This window comes from Branchiostoma belcheri, unplaced genomic scaffold (assembly GCF_001625305.1).
Source record: "Branchiostoma belcheri isolate BF01 breed outbred unplaced genomic scaffold, Haploidv18h27 scaffold4, whole genome shotgun sequence".
NCBI classification, from domain to species: domain Eukaryota; kingdom Metazoa; phylum Chordata; class Leptocardii; order Amphioxiformes; family Branchiostomatidae; genus Branchiostoma; species Branchiostoma belcheri.
In genome coordinates, this window is record NW_017804020.1 from 8327883 (window position 1) to 8348539 (window position 20657).

General features: G+C 39.8%; 2 long non-coding RNA genes across 6 annotated transcripts; both read right to left on the reverse strand.

The window, feature by feature from the left end:
- Positions 1-988: 988 nt before the first annotated feature.
- On the reverse strand, positions 989-6038 carry LOC109477146. Of its 2 annotated transcripts, none has more exons than XR_002140645.1 (4): positions 5930-6038; positions 2942-3071; positions 2312-2393; positions 989-1577 (listed from the first exon to the last, which is right to left on the reverse strand). It is a non-coding gene; the product is annotated as an uncharacterized LOC109477146 (long non-coding RNA). The 2 variants fall into 2 exon arrangements; XR_002140644.1 differs by lacking the exon at positions 5930-6038 and adding an exon at positions 5229-5296.
- Positions 6039-6685: 647 nt separating this feature from the next.
- LOC109477147 lies at positions 6686-14605 on the reverse strand. Of its 4 annotated transcripts, none has more exons than XR_002140649.1 (4): positions 14487-14605; positions 9838-10032; positions 7974-8055; positions 6686-7265 (listed from the first exon to the last, which is right to left on the reverse strand). It is a non-coding gene; the product is annotated as an uncharacterized LOC109477147 (long non-coding RNA). The 4 variants fall into 4 exon arrangements; XR_002140647.1 differs by lacking the exon at positions 14487-14605 and adding an exon at positions 13908-14010 and having other exon boundaries at positions 9838-10026; XR_002140646.1 differs by lacking the exon at positions 14487-14605 and adding an exon at positions 13908-14010.
- Between the last annotated feature and the right edge of the window lie 6052 nt (positions 14606-20657).

Genomic DNA, 20657 nt, shown 5'->3' on the forward strand with positions numbered 1-20657 from the left:
ATTGTAAAGTGTTATTTCTCCGACTGTGTGCAGAATAAACTTTTGCTATGAGTCGGAAAAAACAGAAATAAAAAATCATCTGAGTTAAAATTAGCAAATTATGAGCGTTTTTATTTCTTCCAAGTTTAAAGTTTATTATTTACTTATTTCTTTCTTTCTTAGGAAAATCTCTCCTCAACTTGGCAAGAACGGGCGTTTCTAAGTACAGTACACCATTAGACACATATGGTAATATATTTAAAAATCATAATTTGTATATCACATCCTTCTTTATAATTTATCAGAGATAAACACTACTCAAAAGTGACATGATTTTGGTCCCACTACATACAATATATAACGTACATACATGTAGCAGCATGCAGTAGGCATATTCAGCTATAACAGATTTGGTGATGATTTTGGGTAGTCGTGTAAAAGCACTTCCTATCAAAAGCTTCTGTCCGATGCCATCATGATACGTTATATTTTATCTAAAGCTTCGGTCCCAATTGGAAAAGGGGGCACTGGCGTGTAGTTCCCGGGCTGTTTTTTTGCACTTTCGGGCGTGACACCAGCGTGGCCAAGTGGGACGCCCCCCCCCCAAAAAAAAATGGAGGAGGGCAAGAATAAGCACTGAGGATTTTTTTTCCTCCTCCAGAACATCCATTCTGTTTAGGTTGTTTTTTTATATTTTGTTTCGTTTGATTATTATATTTACTTCTGTATTGTTTGTGTTTTATATGTATGTGCAAAGAAAAAGAAAACATTGTCTTCCAAGCAGACGTCATTTAGCTGGCGCAGCACGTCGGCAGAACGCACTGTGCCTGCGCAAAACCCATTTTGCACTGTTTTCGTCAAAAGGTTGGCCAATCAGACATTTGCCTGTTGCTGATCTAGACTATCTATTTTTCAGACATACTGTAACATTTGGAGACTACAGGCGGAGTGTTAGAAGAAAATTTCAAATACACAACAACAACAACAACAACAAAAAACATGTTGTTAGTAAAGTCTTTATTAGCCGTCTTCTATCACGGGATGACATATTTATCCGAAAGTTTACGCATAGATACGAATCTAGCAGCTTCTAAAATGTCTTGTAGAAAGATTGTAGCGGATGTTTAGAATACATTCAAGCGTACATTCGAATCATTCTTTATTTTCCAGGGTTGTACAGACAAAGTGTTGTCTATAGGAAATTCAAAATCTACTACTGGATAAATTACGGAAAAAAACTAACATTCAGGTGTTGACGAGTTCTGTTAGTTTATTAGTGACGCTGGAGAAGAGTTGTGGATGTCACTGGAAACGTCCGGAAATTATCTCCGTACTTTATCCAGAGCTTGCATTTTTCTATGAGTATTGTTTACCTGGATGTCTAACCTCCATCAACGTAACGTTTTCCCTTTGTTCCTGATAATGGGTGAAAAACTATGCACATCAAGCTAACACTGACTTATTAGAGTTTTGCATGGCGTTTCAGATCTAAAGAGCTACAGCTAGCAGCGTTAATGTTAGCAAAGAACTATTCTAGACGGCTGTTGGTGATCACGTTGGTCGCACGTGGAGAGCACGTGATAGTCATCCCGACTGGCCTGCAAAGACATAAATACAGCAAAAAATCACGTACATGAATTACAATGCCTGAACTTTTACATCTTTTCGAAATCCAGTTTGCCCTTTCTAGTTTCATAATGTCTAAGCGAACATTCAAAGTTGTAATCATTGCAAAATAAACATGCTATAATGTATCAAATGCCCATAAAAATAAAATTCCCAAACCCTCCAACATCCTTACCCTTGATTAGAACTGTAATGTAATGTATTCTTCTTTATGGGCCTTTTATATATGTCTATATATGTATATATGTTCTATATATACATGTATGTCAATGTCTGGTTGAAACAATCCTATTCCATAGTATACTGACACGGTGGCTGACATCTGTGAGGCAAAAATGCGATGTCCCTGAAGGAAAGCGGTTGCTTGCTTATAAAGTAGGCTGGTTCTAGCTATGTATTATTGGTACTTACTTACTTAATTAATTATATTTGGGCGGTACTTAAAAAAAAGATTCCTCACGTTAATTTTTTTTTCATTTCCAAACGTTCCAAGATGCCAAAAAATGTGCTAAGAAACGACAGGAAATGCCAATGTTCCCTATCTTGAAATTTTTTGTGGCTCTGAAATTGCATCGGATGCCTTTAGGAGAAGTTTCATTTGCCCGCTATAACAAAAAGAACAACACAACCGAGAAGAAGGTTAAAAGACATTGTGTGTGTGTTTGTTTGTGTGTTTGTTTGTTTGTTTGTTTGTTTGTTTGTTTACCTGCCCAGCCATCATTTTTCTCCCGGCAGCGGCTCGTTGTCCCCGGCCACGTCCCGTTTGGACACGGACGTCTCTTCACCGACTGCGGTCAACAGAAATCCGTTAATAGTTTCATCAGGTTGGTAAGTCAGTGAGTAAAGAGACTCTTTCTATACAACCGAGTCTTTTATTCAGACGACGTTTCGGTGACAGTCCGTCGCCTTCCTTGGGGCAATTTGACTGGTTCACATCAGCAACATAATGATCACAAGAGGTGGAAAATGCAACAATGGGGAAAAACTAGAACTTTCAGCATGATCTATAGGCATCTAGTGCAATTTCAGGTTCCCGAACGCGATTTTCTGGTCATTCTTTACTGTAGTAAGTGAAATCAGTCTTAGACCATAGGAATGCTATTTCGTAGCACATTTTCGTCATCATTTTTGAAATAGTACAAAAACAACCTAGTTGTCATGAGGCATCTCTTTATATTTTGATTAGCGCCCATAAATAGCTAGAACCAGTCTATGATACAAAACATCAACGTCAATCGTTTTCTTTCAGTGACATCGCATAAATGTCAGAGAAAAAAAAAATCGTTTGCCACCCTGAAATTGCATTGGATGCCTTAAAGTATCGCAGGTTACGTACCGCTGCGGGCTGAATTACCACCACTACTACTGCCACCACCACAGCTCTCGGCAGGCATCATCTCGGAAGAGATGACCAGGAGAACAAGGAGCAACACCAGAGCCGTCTTCATCGTGCTCAGCGGGGAATCCTGGATTTAAAGAAGTCCTAACAATTCAAAGAAAGCTTTCAGAATCGAAAACAAACAGATTTAGCAATAGCCCATGATCCCTTTTCAAATGCATTATACAAAACTTAACAACTGGCTGAATCTGTGAGTCAAAGCTAGTAATTGTTTAAAGTTTTGACGAGACGTTGGCAGTTGAAGTCAATAAAGTGTCATACACTAAAAGTAGGAGTGATGGACTCGACGTCGCGACCAGACCTACAAAGCAAGCCACAGTGGAAAAATCTGAAATATAAATCAGCTCAACTACATGTACAGTAACGACATGATTTAATGGAGAATAGTCTCATTGTAGCTACCACACTGTAGCCCCCCCACACACACACACACACAACAACAACATAGCCTGCCGTACGTTCATTTGAGATACACTGTTACTTTGAATGACTCTCTTTAATTCTGTGTCTCCATGCTCGGTTGGGTTAAGGCGGCCTAGGCTGATATTCATGTTTGAGTTCGGACGTGTGTCTGCACGATTGCCACAAACATGTTTCGAACCCGAATCATGTTCCACCATGTTCGATATGACGTCATTCGAATAGAACGCGTGTTCGAATTCGGGGTTACCGGCGGTCATCCCTGTAAACCCGCGTTGTTACGCATTTTATTCACGGAGTATGACTCAAACGGCTTTACGCGCAGCTGAAAACAGCATAATTGATCTTTGGAGGAATCCATGTTTACGTGTTATCACTTTTTTATCAAAATTGTCCGAGGCTATTTTGCATATAAGTCGAAATTTTTTAACTGTGGCGATTTTTTAACGAAAAATGACAGAAAAATAGCTGTTTCTGTCGTTTTTGACCCCAAAAAAAAAACAATGTAACTGTCATTTAAAACAAAATAGCCTCGGACAAAAATAATAAATAGGGGGTTGGCTTTCTACATGTAAAATATCATGATGAAAGGTGTTGTTACCGCTTGCGCGTAAAGCCATGAAGTAAACAGCTGTTTTTAAACCAAAATGTTGATTTTTAACCCAAAAATTCAGAAGTAGTAAAAACAAAATAACCTTTATTAAATGTGTTTCAGGTACTACTAGAACTGTGTGAAGTTAAGTTGTGGTGCGACCAAGCTGTCAAAAGTTACAGCCATATGTATGACATACTACTCATAGTTGGCCATAGGCTGCCTTAACCCAACCGAGATGGCGCCAGGAACACGAGGGTTGATATCGTCTACTCGAATAAGCCATTGTCCCATGCAGACCTTTCCCACGGCCTGTGTTAACCTTGGGATTTGAATCACAATGCTAAGGTATATAATGCTAGAATCAATTATTTCCACCTTGTCACGTATCTGTACATTTCAACTCAAGTGACCATTGAAATAAACTACTTTCTAAACAAACTTTAGTAAACTTCAAACGTATCGCGCTGTAGTTGAATAAAAGAAGAAACATTTAGTGAGAGAAAGCCTCTGTACTGTCACTAAGCGTAGTAAAATTGTCAGGGTCTTGTCTTACAACACAGGCTTTCTAGTACGAAATCATTGGCCAAGAGTATATTGTCATTGGCATGCCGGCAATAACTTTCTACGTAGCGTTGCCTCGGAGATTAAGAAGTTGTACAGTGAATATATTCCCACCTGTTAGACGCAAATCGGACGGAGATCTTAGAGATATTTCAGTGCTGATCCGCCTCGGAATCAGTACGGTCAAACTTGTTTGGTCACTTCAGGCAAGGACATTATAATGACGGCCTTGTTGAGCTTATTGTGAGTCAGATCATACGATAGGTTGAAACAAGGACAATGTCCTTGGCTAACATCTGAGTCAGACTGTTGGGATGTTCCAGATTCACCTCTGAAAAACTATAGATATCGTAGCTTTCCTGTCAATGAAATCGCAGTGCCACGTGATCTTCAATAGTTCAAATTCATATTTTCATGTATCAAGAAAAGCAGTGTGGTGTAATTGAGGGATCAGGAACATTTAGTGAGAAACATTCAGTGAGAGGGAAACGTAGTGTCACCAACAGTCAGTCTTATTTAACAATTAGCGTCTTGTACAGCCCAGGCTTTCTAGTACTTATTCATTGGCAATGAGTAATAATAACTTTCTACGTAGCGTGGCAAACTTTCCTCGGAGATTAAGAAGTTGTACAGTGAATATATTCCCACCTGTGAGACGCAAATCTGACGGCGATCTTAGAGATATTTCAGTGCTGATCCGTCACGGAATCAGTTCGGTATGAAATGAAGTCAAACTTGTTTGGTCACTTCAGCCAAGGACATTATAATGACGGCCTTGCTTAGCTTATAGTAATGTCAGATCATACGATAGGTTGAAACCAGGACAATGTCCTTGGTTAGCATCTGAGTCAGATGTTACCTAATTGTCTTTGCTTCAACTTATTTCTGAGTCAGACTGTTGGAATGTTAGAGATTCACCTCTGAATGGATATCGCAGCTTTCTGGTGAATGAAACCGACAACGTCACGTGATTTTCAATAGTTCAAATTCATATTTTTATGTATCAAGAAAAGCAGCGTGGCGTTCTTAAAGGATCAGGTGTAGGAGTGCTAGCAGATACCAACTACGACGTACGGTCTCATAAATATTGTATTACTAAAAAAGTATTGTATTTCAAACATAACACAATGTAGTTCAAAAGAGAAGAAACATTTAGTGAGAGAAAGCCTCTTCACTGCCACTAAGCGTAGTTTTAACTTAAAAATTTTAATTTGAAAATTGTCAGGGTCTTGTCTTACAGCACAGGCTTTCTAGTACGAAATCATTGGCAATGAGTAACAATAACTTTCTACGTAGCGTGTCAAACTTTGTTCGGAGAGTAAGAAGTTGTACAGTGAATATAATCCCACCTGTGAGACGCAAATCTGACAGCGATCTTAGAGATATTTCAGTGCTGATCCGCCACGGAGTCAGTTCGGTATGAAATGGAGTCAAACTTGTTTACTCACTTCAGCTTATTGTGAGTCAGACTGTCGGAATGTCAGATATTCACCTCTGACATGAGTCGGTGATTATCTCTGATGAATACATGTCTATAAGCACGTCCACAGGACGGACTTCGTGGATGCCTGCGGGAAACGATATCACGTATGATCAGCCCCCCCCCCCGCCATCCTCGATGTGATATTTCCAACAAGTTCTATCGACAAACAGGTCGGTTTTGTTTTTGTATCTGTGTATCTGCAAATAAAAATAAACAAAAAAATGTCTTCTTAGCAGACGTCGTTTAGCTGGCGCAGCACAATAGCAGAACCCCTCCGCAAAAGCCCCATTTTTCACTGTTTTCGTTGGATTGTTGGTCAATCAGAATTTTGCCTGTTGCAGATCTAGATGATCTTCCGACAAAACATTTGGAAACTACAGACGGAGTTTTAGAAGAAAATTCCATATACTCAACAACAACAACAACAATTGCTATTAGTATTTTGTTACAATTATTATCATTGTTAATATGCATTATTTATTGATCATGATAAAAAGGACTGTCACCTAATTTTGTGAATTCAGTGAGCTTAAATGGCATTCCTGTTTCTCATGACCTTTTTACATGTATTATATGAAAATAAAGTTAAGATAAAAAGTAAAAACACGTCATGTTGTTAGTAAAGTCTTTATTAGCCGTCTTCTATCACGGGATGACAAATTTATCCGAAAGTTTACGCATATATGCGAATCTAGCAGCTTCTAAAATGTCTTGTAAAAAGATTACAGCGGATGTTTAGAATACATTTTAGCGTTGGTTTCAGTGCTAGTGCATTCGAATCATTCCTTTGATAATGTTTCCAGGGTTGTATACTGACAAAGTGTTGACTGCAGGAAATTCAAACTCTACTACTGGATAAATTATGGAGAAAACTAACACTTAGGTTTTAACGAGTTCTGTTAGTTTATTAGTGACGCTGAAGATGGGTGGTGGATGTCACTCGAAACGTCCGGAAATTATCTCTTATTTTATCCAGAGCTTGTTTACCTGGATGTCTAACCTCCATCAACGTAAAGTTTTTCCCTTTGCTCCTGATTATGGGTGAAAAACTATGCACATCAAGCAAACACTGACTTATTAGAGTTTTGCATGGCGTTTCAGATCTAAAGAGCTACAGCTACCAGCGTTAATGTTAGCAAAGAACTATTCTAGACGGCTGTTGGTGATCACGTGGAGAGCACGTGATAGTCATCCCGACTGGCCTGCAAAGACATAAATACAACAAAAAATCATGTACATGAATTAAAAAGCCTGAACTTTTACATCTTTTCGAAATCCAGTTTGCCCTTTTTAGTTTCATAATGTCTAAGCGAACATTCAAAGTTGTAATTATTGCAAAATAAACATGCTATAATGGATCAAATGCTCGTATAAATAAAATGCCCAAACCCTCCAACATCCAATTTCCTTGGCTGATTTACACTGGATTAGAACTGTAATGTAACATCTTCTGCTTATGGGCCTTTACATAATATGCATGCATGTCAATGTCTGGTCAAAACAATCCTATTCCATAGTATACTGATATCTGTGAGGCAAAAATGTGATGTCACTAAATAAAGGAAAACAGTTGTTTGCTTTGTAAGCTTTTCTGATTATTTATGGGTACTTGCTTCCTTACTTATTTATGGATGGTTAACCGTATAAAAAATAAAGAGACTCCTTAAGCAACAGTTTTTTTTCTATTTCAAACGATTCGAGCATGAAATGATGCCGAAACTGTGCCAAGAAACGACAGTAAATGCCTAATTTCCTAATCTAGAATATTTTGTGGCCCTGAAATTGAATGAATAGGAGAAGCTTCCTTCCATGTGTCAACATTTCCTTTGCCCACCATAACAAAAAGAATAACACAACAAAGAAGCAGATTGAAAGACAGTGTTTGTCTGTTTGTTTGTTTGTTTGTTTACCTGCCCAGCCATCATTTTTCTCCCGGCAGCGGCTCGTTGTCCCAGGACACGTCCCGTTTGTTGGCCGCGGACCCATCACCGCCTACGGAACAGAAATCCGTGAATAACTTCATCAGGTTGGCAACATAAGTCACTAAGTAAAGAGACTCTTTTTCCACGACCAAGTCTTTTATTCAGCCGACGTTTCGGTGACTGTCCGTCACCTTCCTCAGGGCAATTTTGACTGGTTCACATTTCATTGCAGCACAGGTGTTGCTGCTACAAATGCATTCCCAAATGTACAGTGTCTACACATCTACGTGGGAAAGCATCTATAGCAGCGACACCTGTGCTGTAGTGCAATGTGAACCAGTCATAATTGCCCTGAGGAAGGTGACAGACGGTCACCGAAACGTCGGCTGAATAAAAGACTTGGTTGTGTAGAAAGAGTTTCTTAACTCGGTCTATAGACATGTTTAAAGAGATTTTTTATGTACATGTGAGATTTTCGCGCTAAAACTGTCAATATAAATGATGAAATTTTTGCATCTAGATTGTCATTTTCAATAACTTTTAACACATTAGCGTCTCTAGTTCGGCGACTCTGCGAAGCTGGAGAATAAGTTGCGCCAGGGCCGCTGTAATTTCGGCTCCTAAAAAGAATATAAACAAACAACATGGCTGTCATCCGCAGTTTTGGCAGTTTTTCAACACGCTTTTGCGGCGAAATGACGTTGATCTTTTACTCCCCAAATGTCATCATGAACCCAGGTATGCTTAAAGCGTAAGAAAATGTGCAAAACAACAATGTTCAAAATTTTGAAAATATTACATAAGATCGCTTTAATGCCTTTTGCTTATTCATTTTCTTCATCAAATGTGAAATCATATATGTGACTATACCCATATGAAATATGTGAATGAGGGGAATTTGGGGGAAATTTAGATCGTGAAATGGGAATGCTAAACAACCACCAAGGACGTTACTAACGCTAACACATTAAACATCTTAATATGTGTCCTTGTCCTATTTGCTCACTGTCCATTGAATTGTGACTCTGTCCTTGTTCTGAGCAAATCAACGCCCTGTTTTTGTGGCAATGCCAATCCAAACTATTCAGCTACAATTTTCAGACATTTTTGTGGACTTTGTGTAATTTAATTACCACTTGATTTTACGATTCACACTCTTGAAAACTTTCGCAATTACTCCCATATTTTCCACTGTAGTCACATTAAATCACATACTTTGAAGTTTTTAATCAAATTCAAAGAGAAGTCACAATCATACACTTTGTAAGTAGAACCCAATCTACGTTAAAGAAATGTGACAAGAAGTCAATAATTATGTCATATACATATATTTGTTGCTGAAGCTACGAAAAAATAACATAAACACAAACTAAAAGACGTAGCATACTGTAGTTCCATGTGATTTAGTCAGTATTTACGGAGATATACATCGGCCGAAAAGCTGAAACCTAAAGTAAACATTTCACATGATCACAAGAGGTTAAAAAATGCAACAATAATTAAAAACTAGAACTTTCAGCATGGTTTACAGTATAGGCATCTAATTCAATTTCAGCATTCCCGAACTCGATTTTCTGGCCATTCTTTAATGTAGTAAGCAGAATCAGTCTTCGACCACAGGAATGCTATTTCGTAGCACATTTTCGTCATTTTGCAATAGTCCAAAAACAAGCCAGCTAATGCGTCTCCTAATATTTTGGGTAGCACCCATGAATAGCTAGAAGCAGCCTATGATAAAAACATACACGTCAACCGTTTTCTTTCAGCGACATCGCATAAATGTCAAAAAGACCATTTTTCATTTTTCCTGAAATTGCATTGGATGCCTTAATAAGTATCGCAGCTTACGTACCGCTGCTGGATGAACCGTCACCACCGTCACTGTCACCACCGTCACTGTCACCACCGTCACTGTCACCATCATCCCCAATAGGACAGCTCTCGGCAGGCATCATCTCGGAGGAGATGACCAGGAGAACAAGGAGCAACACCAGAGTCGTCTTCATCGTGCTCAGCGGGGAATCAGACAGCGCGAACGTTCCTGGATCTAAACAAGACCGTACAATTCGTATTCAACCAAAGAAAGCTTTCAGAATCGAGAACAATCGGATTTAGCGATAGCCCATGATCCTAATTTAAATTGATTTCACTATTGGTGCTATATACATACAGTTACAAGTAACAAATTGAACAGTGAACAGACGTTTGTCTAGCCGTGGCAACGGTTGCTTCTCTTGCTGCCTTACTTGCACAGCCATAACGACAGTCACAGAGTACTGATTTGCGATACGTTAAGTTTCCCAGTGCATTATGCAAAACTAAACAACTGGCTCAACAATTTGTGCGTCAAAGCTAGTGATTGTTCGAAGTATTGACGAAAGCAGTTGAAGTCAACTTTGATTGACTTTAAAGTCTCACACACTAAAGGTAGGAGTGATGGACTCCCCTAGACCTACTAAGGAAGCTAATGCGGGAAAATCTGAAACATAAATCAGCTCAACTACTGTAACGGCATGTTTAATGGGGAATAGTATCATTGCAATTACCCCCTCCCCACCAACACACACAACAACGTAGCCTGCCGTACGTTCATTTTAAATACACTGTTTCTTTGAATGACTCTCTTTAATTCTGTGTCTCCGTGGCGCCAGGAACACGAGGGTTGGTGTCGTCTACTTGAATAAACCATTGTCCCATGCAGACCTTTCCCACGGCCTGCGTTAACCTTGGGACTTAAATCACAATGCTAAGGTATATAATGCTAGAATCAATTATTTCCACCTTGTCACGTATCTGTACATTTCAACTCAACCGACCATTGAAATAAACTACTTTCTAAACAAACTTTAGTAAATTTCAAACGTAACGCGCTGTAGTTGAATAAAAGAAGAAACATTTAGTGAGAGAAAGCCTCTGTACTGTCACTAAGCGTAGTTAAATTGAGTCTTGTCTTACAGCACAGGCTTTCTAGTACGAAATCATTGGCACTGAGTAATAATAACTTTCTACGTAGCGTAGCAAAGTTTCCTCGGAGATCAAGAAGTTGTTCAGTGAATATATTCCCACCTGTGAGGGGCAAGTCGGACGGCGATCTTAGAGATATTTCAGTGTTGATCCACCACTGAATCAGTTCGGTATGAAATGAATTCGAAGTCAAACATGTTTGGTCACTTCAGCCAAGGACATTATAATGACGGCCTTGTTGAGCTTATTGTGAGTCAGATCATACGATAAGTTGAAACAAGGACAATGTCCTTTGCTAACATCTGAGTCAGGTGCTAGCCAATTGTCCTTGCTTCAACCTGTTGTGAGTCAGACTGTTCGGGTGGAATGTTCGAGATTCACCTCTGAATGGATATCGCAGATTTTTTTTATAGATTTCAACATGTAATCACCAGACGTGGTGACGGCACACTCAAGTTTTTTCAACTTATATCAATGACGCCACCAACACAGGGGGCAATACAATACACATTTTCACCTGAGCCAAGTGAGAAAATACACCGATCCCATGCCCTTTCTCAAGGGCACAAGATCAGTGGCATGTCTGGACTCGAACCCGAGACCTCTTGGTTCTGAGTCGAGCACTCATCCGCTACTCCACACGACCCCACAGCTTTCTTGTAAATTAAGTCGACAATGTCACGTAATCTTCAATATAGTTCAAAGTCATATTTTCATGTATGTAGAAAAACAGTGTGACGTTCTTGGGGGATCAGGTGTAGCTATGCTAGCAGATACGTTGACATTAGCCCAACTACTGACGTATTTGACGGGACGATTTGATGATTGGAATTTAAATAACAATGCTAACTTATATAAACATAGTATTCCCACCTTGTCACGTACCTGTGTATTTCAACTCGTTCACAACCAACTATTAAAATAAATTACTTTCTGAACAAACTTTAGTAAATTTCAAACGAAGAAACATTTAGTGAGAGAAAGCCTCTGTACTGTCACTATGCGTAGTTAAATTGTCAGTCTTGTCTTACAGCACAGACTTTCTAGTACGAAATCATTGGCCATGAGTAACAATAACTTTCTACGTAGCGTTGCAAACTTTCCTCGGAGATTAAGAAGTTGTACAGTAAATATATTCCCACCTGTTAGACGCAAATCTGACGGCGATCTTAGAGATACTTTAGTGCTGATCCGCCACGGAATCAGTTCGATATGAAATGAAGTCGAACTTGTTTACTTACTTCATTATGATGACGTCCTTGTTACAGCTTATTGTGACTATCATACGATAGGTTGAAACTAGGACAATGTCCTTGGCTAACATCTGAGTCAGGTGTTAGTCAAGAACACTGTCCTTGTTTCAACTTTTTTTTAGTGAAACTGTTGGAATGTTCGAGATTCAACTCTGAAAAATTATAGATATCGTAGCTTTCTTGTGAATGAAACCGACAGTGTCACGTGATCTTCAATAGTTCAAATTCATATTTTCATGCATCAAGAAAAGCAGTGTGACGTTCTTGAGGGATCAGACTTAGCTGTGCTAGCAGACACGTTGATTTTTACGAGGTACGTGAATGAAGTACGGACGGCTTATCAATCTTGTACTACATCGACGCATTATAACTCTTCCTACCGCGGCATGGTACTACTAATAGACTTCACTTTTCTTTATTATGTATCTCCTGCTAGAAATGGGTGGGTCGATGTCGTTCACTTGAATAAATTATTACCTCCATGAAAAATGGAGGTATTGTTTTTGGCGTGTCTCTCTGTATGTATGTATGTATGTATGTGTGTGTGTCTGTCTGTCTGTCTGTCTGTGTTTCCGCAACTTTGTGGTCAGCATAACTTCAGAACGCCTTTATGGATTATGATGATATTTGGTATGTTGGTTAGTCTTAGGAAGACAAACGTCAAGGTCAAACATGGGCCTCCTGGTGGATGACCTTGGTACTGCAGCAGAACTTCCGGTTTTTGTATCTTTTGTCCTGAACATGCTATGGTCTTGATGTTTTGGTGACAGATTGCTTTTCCTGTCAGGAATAAGTGGTGTGAGTTTGGTCCCCCTAGCAGCTTGTTTTGGAACTGCAGGGCACTTTCTGGCGAAATGTTTAAAAGCCAATAAGTCCAGATAGGAACAACATATTTTCATAATTTTTGATGTGTAGGTAGCTAAGAGAGAGATGTACATGATTAAATGCAAATTATGCAAATGAGGACTTTATTTGCATAATTAATGAGGAAAGTCTATGATTACAGTGTTTTACATTATACTACTTTCATACATGTAACGTATGTAACCTATTAGGCAGAACATCAACAGATACTAATTATGCAAATGATGACCTAATTTGCATAGTTTATGCAAAAATTCTATGATTTCTTAATGGTGAATAATGGGAATGTCATACTTTGGACATCTGTAAGTTCATCAAAAGTTAACATACATCACGATTCATATTATATATCATGTTAATGCGGAGGTAATTTGCATAATTAAAGAGGAAATTTACATTTACATATCAAGCCCATATTTCATGGAGGTATGAAATCTCGGAATTCTTGTTTGTACCATGTAGCGATTTCCTACGTATACGGCTTGCAGTTAAGCCTTGGAATTTAGATAACAATGCTAACGTATATCTCGTGATATTCCCAATTTGTCACGTATTTGTGTATTTCAACTTAAACAACTATAGAAATAAACTCCTTTCTGAACAAAGTGTATCAAATTTCAAACGTAACACGCTGTAGTTGAAAACAATGAGAAACATTCAGTGAGAGAAAAACGTACTCACCAAGCGTAGAAAACTGTCAGTCTTATTTAACAGCTAGCGTCTAGCACAGTATAGGCTTTCTAGTATGAAATCATTGGCCATGCGGAACAATAAGTTTCTATATGTAGCGTAGAAAACTTTCCTCGTAGATTAAGGAGTTGTACAGTAAATATAATCCTACCTGTGAGACGCAAATCTGACGGCGATCTTAGAGATATTTCAGTGCTGATCCGCCACGGAATCAGTTCGGTATGAAATGAAGTCAAACTTGTTTACTCTCTTCATTAAGATGACGTCCTTGTTACAGCTTATTGTGAGTCAGATCATACGATAAGTTGAAACAAGGGCAATGTCCTTGGCTAACATCTGAGTCAGGTGCTAGCCAAGGACATTGTCCTTGCTTCAAATTTTTAGTGAAACTGTTGGAATGTTCGAGATTCAACTCTGAAAAATGATAGATATCGTAGCTTTCTTGTGAATGAAACGTGATCTTCAATAGTTCAAATTCATATTTTCATGTATCAAGAAAAGCATTGTGAAGTTCTTGGGGGATCAGGAACATTTAGTGAGAAACATTCAGTGAGAGGAAAACGTACTGTCACCAACAGTCAGTCTTATTTAACAGTTAGCGTCTTGTGCAGCCCAGGCTTTCTAGTACTAAATCATTCGCCATGAGTAATAATAATTACATATAACTATCTACGTAGCGTTGCAAACTTTCCTCGGAGATTAAGAAGTTGTACAGTGAATATATTCCCACCTGTGAGACGCAAATCTGACGGCGATCTTAGAGATATTTCAGTGCCGATCCGCCACGGAGTCAGTTCGGTATGAAATGGAGTCAAACTTGTTTACTCATATCAGCCTATTGTGAGTCAGAGTGTCGGAATGTCAGAGATTCACCTCTGACATGAGGGATTATTATCACTAATCTTGCTGTCCTTGACAGACAGCGCACTAGGTGCGGTCATCAACCTCCGGATACAGTTTGGCGGCACAAATGGGTATTCTATAGTTAAAGACCCCAAAGTGACTCACTAAAAACTACAGTAGGGTACACAGGCAAGGTTCAGAATTTTGATATGTTTAACTTTTTTAATTCCAACATGTAATCACCAGACGTGGTGACGACACACTCAAGTTTTCCAACTTATATTAATGCCGCCACCAACACAGGGGACAAATACATGACAGGACAATACTCATTACACCTGAGCTAAGTGAGGAAAGCCGTGTAAAGTTCCTTTCCCAAGGGCACAAGATCAGTGGCATGTCAGGACTCGAACCCGGGACTCTAAGTTCCGAGTCGCGCACTCTGCCGCTACGCCACACGACCCCACGACCCCATGTTTAACTTTAAGGTATATTGTACAAAATATGTGAATATTGGCTTAAGTTTGCCGACTCGTTCTCTTCTCACGCCCTCTTTGTTTAGCGTCACTGCGGAGGTCATTGAACTGCAGCCAACGCACAGTACTAGTCGGCACAACTTAGTATCCAAGCGCAAATCTACGCCGACTGAACACGCACCATGATTCAACTTTAACAGTCTCAAAACTGACGTATTCCTCTAACATTTACCACAGGTTCCATCTCGATGCCATGCACAGAACAATCTCTGAACTTTTCTCTGGTATTGTGCAGCACTACATGTTAGAGATTCACCTCTGGCATGACGAATGATTATCACTAATATTCCTGTCCTTGATAGACACCGCACTAGGTGCGGTCATCAACCTCCGGATATACATGACGATATGAGGCGGCACAACACAGATTGGCGGCACAAATGGGGATTTCTCTAGTTAAGGACCCCAAAATGACTCACTACAAACTATAGTAAGGTACACAAGCAAGGTTCAGAATTTTGATATGTTTAACTTCAGGGTACAGTGTACAAAATATGTGACTATGAGCCGGCTAGTTCTCTTCTCACGCCCTCTTTTTAGCGCCACCGGTACCCCCCGTACCGCGGAGGTCTTTGAACTGCAGCCAATGCACAGTACTAGTCGGTACAAGTATCAAAGCGCAAATCTACGCCGACTGAACACGCACCATAATTAAACTTTCACGGTCTCAAAACGGACGTATTCCTCTAACATTTACCACAGGTTCCATCTCGATGCCATGCACAGAACAATCTCTGCACCTTTCTCTAGTATTGTGCAGCACTACTTTGTACCCGTACTACTTTTGACTACGGGGTTCGAACATAAATACTGTGTTGTGCGGCCTTATGAAGCTGGTCGTGACAAGAACCGTCCGCCAGCCATGTTCCTTACAACCTACACTGAACAACTAACTCAGGACTACCAACCACAAAATGACGATCGACCCTAAAAATGCAAAGCCATATCGATATCTTTTCCATGTCTCCACTGCTATTGGAACCAATTGAATAAAAATATGGGCTTACTTTGTCCTCATAAATTATGCAAATAACCTCTACATTAACATAATATATGCATAGCGATGCAAACCTTTAAGTAACTTACACATGTTACATGGTATAAAATTCCCATCATTCACCAATAAGAATTTACAGAATTTTCACATTAATCATGCAAATTAGGTCATCATTTGCATAATTGGTATCTGTTGATGTTCCGCCTGCCACAGATTAAATAGATTACATGTATAGCAGTACCATTATATGAAACACTGTAATTATAGAATTTCCTCATTAATTATGCAAATTAAGTCCGCATTTGCATAATTTGCATTTAATCATGTACAACTGTCTCTCAGGTACCTACACACCAAAAAATGATGAAAATACGTTGTTCCAATCTGGACTTATTGGCTTTGAAAGTTTTTACCAGAAACTAACTTGCAGTTCCAGAACAAGCTGCTAGGGGGGCCAAACTTACGCCACTTATTCCTGACAAGATAAGCTAGCTGTCATCAAAAAGTCAAGACCATAGCTTGTTCAGAACAAAAGATACAAAAACCGGAAGTTCTGCTGCAGTACCAAGGTCATCCACCAGGAGGCCCATATTTGACCGTGACCTTTGTCTTCCTAAGACTTATCAGCATACCAAATATCATCACAATCCATAAAGGCGTTATGAAGTTATGCCGCCTACAAAGTTGCGGAAACACAGACAGACACACAGACACACAGACATACAGACATACACGCCAAAAACAATACCTCCATTTTTCATGGAGGTAATAATGAACAGCCCGAATTTTTTTTTTTATTCCTGACATGTAATCACTAGACGTGGTGACGGCACACTCATTTTTCTTCAACTTATATTAATGCCGCCACCAACACAGGGGACAAATACGTGACAGGACAATACTCATTTACACCTGAGCTAAGTGAGGAGAGTCGTTTAAAGTGCCTTTCCCAAGGGCACAAAATCGGTGACATGTCAGGACTCGAACCCGGGACCACATTAGAGGTTACTACTCTTGCTGACCGTCGGATCCACATCTGCACAAAATTCGCCAACTGACTACTTCGATCAAGGACATTATACACATTGTATAATGTCTCTGCTTCGATCGACTTCAGAGACAGGGTCCCCTCATCCAGTGAATACATAGAAGAATTTTACTGCACGACAATGCATATCAGGACGTTTTTATTTTAATTTTATTACCTCCATGAAAAATGGAGGTATTGTTTTCGGCGTGTCTGTCTGTGTGTCTGTCTGTGTGTCTGTCTGTCTGTGTGTGTGTGTTTCCGCAACTTTGTGGTCATCATAACTTCAGAACGCCTTTATGGATTGTGATGATATTTGGTATGCTGATAAGTCTTAGGAAGACAAAGGTCACGGTCAAATATGGGCCTCCTGGTGGATGACCTTGGTACTGCAGCAGAACTTCCGGTTTTTGTATCTTTTGTCCTGAACATGCTATGGTCTTGACTTTTTGGTGATAGATAGCTTTTCCTGTCAGAAATAGGTGGTGTGGGTTTGGTCCCCCTAGCAGCTTGTTCTGGAACTGCAGGGGACTTTCGGGCGAAATCTTTAAAAGCCAATAAGTCCAGATAGGAAAAACATATTTTAATCGTTTTTTGTAATTAGGTAGCTGAGAGAGAGATGTACACGATTAAATACAAATTATGCAAATGAGGACCTAATTTGCATAATTAACGAGGAAATTCTATAATTACATTATAGTACTTTCATACATGTAATATCTGTAATCTATGGCAGATAGAACGTCAAAAGATATCAATTATGCAAATGATGACCTAATTTGCATAATTATTGCAAAAATTATATGATTTCTTAATGGTGAATGATGGCAATTCTGTACCTTGTGACATGTAGGTTACTTAAATGTTAACAACACTATGCATATATTATGTTAATATAGAGGCAATTTTGACACGCAAAATATTGTAAGTTGAGTTTAGAACACCATAAATTAAACTACATTATATCAATTGCCACCTTATTTCCATATCCAATGAAACAAAACATTAACATAAACTCTACATATTTCATGGAGGTATGAAATCTCAGAATTCTTGTTTTAAATGTATTTGTTTAGCACCATACAGTATCTTTTCATATCACGTGTACTTGAAAGTAGCATTCAGGCATGAGATTGTTTGATAATGTTGACTACGATTAATTGATGTATATGAATGCCTTTGTTAAACTGGTAACGCTGTTATGTGTATGTGTAGATGTACATTATACAGCACTGTGTAGTTTTAGCTAATGATGGTAAGATGGTGATTTTTTTTATAATCTTGAGTGATTGCACATCTTTTTACATTGTACCATACCGACTATTGCACTGTGTTGTTACATATATGTTTGTTCACATTATTAAAGTATAAGCAAGGCCTTAAAAATGCCATCATGAAAGTTTATCTGTGTTGGTAGTGACTTGTTTTAGTTAAAAAAACTTTTGTTCCAACACAAAAAGAAGGTCTCTCACCTAGAGCCTTGTTTCCTGATAGACAGTCTAGTCAACAGGGCCGATCGGATAATGTATAGAGTCTTGCCGGCTGGTTACGAGCTTGCAACAGAAAGATATGCTTGGAGCAAGCAAAGAGCAAGTAATGTCCTTTCTTTGAGATTATTAGCTGGCTCCTTTCAACTTTTCTAACTATCCTTGGGCCCCTTTTTCGATCATTTCTGCTGACAACATTCACCAGCTTCTGTATCTGTACAGCCGGTATAACCGCCCTTCGGCGTAACACACCAGCTTCTGTATCTGTATAGCCGGTATCATCGCCCTTCAGCGTAACACACCAGCTTCTGTATCTGTATAGCCGGTATAACCACCCTTCAGCGTAACACACCAGACCAGTACAGCTGCAGTAGCGGATCGTGTGGAGCGGACGAAAGCTAAAAAGACTGAGACTCGGGCTAAGATTATCCCCCTACACCACCCTATCCCCCGACTACAGTCATATGTCAGGAAATGTTCATTACACAAAGGTGAAAGAATGCCCAATACAAGGAGCCTCCACCAGGCCTTCCTAAGGGGGGGGGGGCTGTCGAAACTCAAATTTGGTAATAATGCGGTCAATGGATTTGCCCAAGGAATTGGTGCGCCGTTATGCATGTTTTTTTTTTAAATTTAATTCATCGGTCGCCACAAAACAAGGCTCATGGGAGCCACTTTTTAAAATGTTTTGGGTTACAGAACAGCCAGTGAGGACAGATGTTTGTTGACCTTAGACTTGAAGAGTTTAAGGTTATACTCATAAGGGAAGCAATCACCTGGTAGCTTATTCCAAAGTGATGTTGCTCTTGGAAAGAAGCTTTCAGCATGGAACTTCCTCCTAAAAGGTGGAGAATGGAGGAAGAAAGGGTGATTTGCTTCGGTGGAAGTGGCAACACGTGTCCTTGTTGAGAATTTTCGAAGTGGGGGCACTAGCGAATGAAGTTACACGGAGCATTTGCCTTGGAAGTAGCGATAAAATAACGCAAAGCTTGCAACATTATGCCTATATGTGGTTGTAAGGTTGCGAACAAGTCACTCCCAACAAGATTTTGTAAGCGCTTTTGAACTCGGTTGAGGCAGCTTAGGGAGCTCTGGGCAGCTCCAGCCGGCCAGATGTGACAACACATTGAACAATATTCCCCTTCGAAATGAAAACTCCCCTGGCTATTCATTCTCATTTTGCGATATCTTCGCGATTCTATTCCAAGGTGGGAGGGGAAAGAGGGTTTTCACCATGTTCTTCTATTCGCGGTTGAAACCATTGTGTGTACCAGCAAGGTTGGTGAAAGCTCCTCGGTACAAGTGTAGAAGTTGTGGTTTTGCAAACGCCAAGCGAAGCATGATGTCACCGAGAAAATAAGACACTGTCTCCGAACATTTCAAGACTTACGATGTTCAGTAGACCGGCAAACCGTTGCAACAGACGTCATACGTACCGTGCGTTGATTGAGTTTTGTTTAAACAACAACAACAGTGTTTTGTTATTCACTCTAGCTGAGAGAAGACTTCACATACAATATAAACACACATATAAATTATGAACACATGTACAGACAGAGTGCACACAGACTCAGCGTATACTAGTGTAACAGCCAGTATATAGGTGTCACTAACTACCCGCCCAATGGATTCTGGATCTTTTGGCCGAATTGTTTGTGCGCTGGTTGTGAGCTGGCACGCCGCGCGAGCGGCGCTGGTTCGATTCCCGGGGGTCAGAGGATCGAAATTACTCCTTTCTCTTGTGTTACACTTGTAATAGTATATGTGGCAGTCTGTTTACACAAACATACCTTCACGTACCTGGCACCTGCGATGCATAAAGAGGAAACGCGTCAACATCTCAGTGCCCCTTTGTCCCAGATCTTACCCATGACATTGTTTGCGGCTTACGTAATTACCTTGTGAGCAGGCCGCAGACAGACGGGTGGTTCAGACGACAGACGGCCGACTCTTCGCACACTCCTCCCCCAACGCCGCTGCAGACATCCAGGCTTGTGAGCAGGCCGCAGAC